The 2,150-nt window shown below is 50.2% G+C and overlaps 1 protein-coding gene across 4 annotated transcripts in view; it reads right to left on the bottom strand.

Annotated features, from left to right (window-relative positions):
• Positions 1-2,150, bottom strand: part of LOC102379954 (epidermal retinol dehydrogenase 2-like) — an 18,101-nt gene that overhangs the window by 11,117 nt on the left and 4,834 nt on the right. The gene's annotated exons all lie outside the window — the stretch shown is intronic.

Below are 2,150 nucleotides of genomic sequence, written 5' to 3'. Positions count from 1 at the left end.
GCGGCTGGTAAAGTGACCAAAATGCTGGCTTGCATCCAGATTCATAGAAGTAGGGTCGGAAGGGACCTTGTAGATCATCAAGTCTAACCCCCTGCCTGGGCTGGAGAGAACATCAGGCTCAAATGACCCCAGCCAGGGAGACATCAAGCCTCCTCTTAAAGACCCCCAGGGTAGGAGCCATCACCACTTCCCTTGGAAGTTGGCTCCAGATCCTAGCCACCCTGACTGTGCAGTAGTGCCTTCGGATGTCTAGTCTAAACCTACTCTCTAACAATTTGTGGCCATTATTCCTTGTTATTGCGGGGGGTGCTAGGGGGAACAGGGTCTCTCCCAAACCCTGCTGGTCCCCCCTGGTGAGTTTATAGACAGCCACCAGGTCCCCCCTCAGCCTTCTCTTGCGAAGGCTGAACAGGTTGAGGTCCCGTAGTCTCTCTTCATAGGGTCTGCCCTGCTGTCCACGGATCACGCGGGTGGCCCTCCTCTGGACCCTCTCAATGCTGTCCACATCCCTCCTGAAGTGCGACGCCCAGAACTGAACACAGTACTCCAGCTGTGGCCTGTCCAGTGTCGCATAGAGGGGGAGGATCATCTCCTTGGTTCTGCTTGAGATGCATCTGTGGAGATGCTTCTCAAGCAAATCCCGGGACGTCATTCTCCCCTTGTACTCGGCCTTGGTGAGGCCGTAGCTGGAGTACTGCATCCAGTTTTGGGCCCCACAATTCAAAAAGGATGTGGAGAAGCTTGAGAGAGTCCAGAGAAGAGCCACGCGCATGATCAGAGGTCAGGAAAACAGACCTTACAATGACAGGCTGAGAGCTATGGGGCTCTTCAGCCTGGAAAAACGCAGGCTCAGGGGTGATCTGATGGCCACCTATAAATTTATCAGGGGTGACCACCAATATCTGGGGGAACATTTGTTCACCAGAGCGCCCCAAGGGATGATGAGGTCGACCGGTTATAAACTACTGCAAGACTGTTTCAGGCTGGACATAAGGAAGAATTTCTTTACTGTCCAAGTCCCCAAGGTCTGGAATAGCCTGCCATCAGAGGTGGTTCAAGAACCTACATTGAATACCTTCAAGAGAAAATTGGATGCTTATCTTGCTGGGATCCTATGACCCCAGCTGACTTTCTGCCCTTCAGGCGGGGGGCTGGACTCGATGATCTTCCGAGGTCCCTTCCAGCCCCAATGTTTATGAAATCTATGAAAGTCCAGGGAAAAAGCAGGGAGAGAGAGAAGAGAAAAATCAGTAGACTTTGGTTTAGTTCTGATCGCTCAGTGGTTAAAGCACTCACTCAGAAAGCCAGAGACTCAGGTTCTAGGCCTCCCCTGTGCATTCCCACTAGTTTGGGAATCACCAAACCCCACCACATCACAGGTCAGGCATTATCCAGATCTTTCTCCAGAATTCCTCTGGAAGCTGAAACACTTCCCCTTGCATTTCACAGTCACTGGAGAAAGAGGATGGAGAGCAGTGGGGAAGTTTCTGTCCAATTGGGAGCAAGCCACTAGGCTGATGCCCAAAGCTGGCTCCTTTTCAGGACAGTAGTTATCTTACTTGGTTGTTCTTTTTCTCCTGGCTCCACATCTCCCAGTCTCTTGGCTCCCCAGACCAGCAGGCCAAAAGCAGCACTTCAGAGAGGACTGGATATTTCCTTACCACCATGCCACAGGTTAGATGACTATGCTTTGAACCAAGACGCAGGTTCAAGTTCCCTCAGAACCCAGGTTTTTGGCTCTTTGGGTAGAGTGTCCTAACCACAAACATGCTGGGACTAAAACCCAGGAATATGCTCTTCCTTCTAATACACATTGGCAATGGGTTTCTGGCAAGTTATATTTTCATGACTGGGGCACAGTTATGTGCACCTGCCCGGTCAGCCTGAAGCCAACTGTGCATACTAAGTCAACACTCTCAAACTTATGTCCTTATTGCATGGGTTGGGGGAAGAGTTGACTATCTGTCTGCACACAAGTCAAACACTCCATGTGCATGGCTAGAAAGCTGCCATTTAGATGCGCTAAGGGAAGTAGAATTTCACTCCTAGTAACTACTCAGCAACTGAAACTACTTAGTGAAGGACCAACCTATATCCCAGCATCCCCTTTGCAGTAACCTAGGTTCAAATTAAGTCAGAAGGATTTTTCC

This window comes from Alligator sinensis, unplaced genomic scaffold (genome assembly GCF_000455745.1).
Source record: "Alligator sinensis unplaced genomic scaffold, ASM45574v1 scaffold999_1, whole genome shotgun sequence".
Lineage (NCBI taxonomy): Eukaryota > Metazoa > Chordata > Crocodylia > Alligatoridae > Alligator > Alligator sinensis.
Note: the sequence above shows the minus strand (reverse complement) of the source record. Positions and strands in the feature narration are given on the sequence as shown.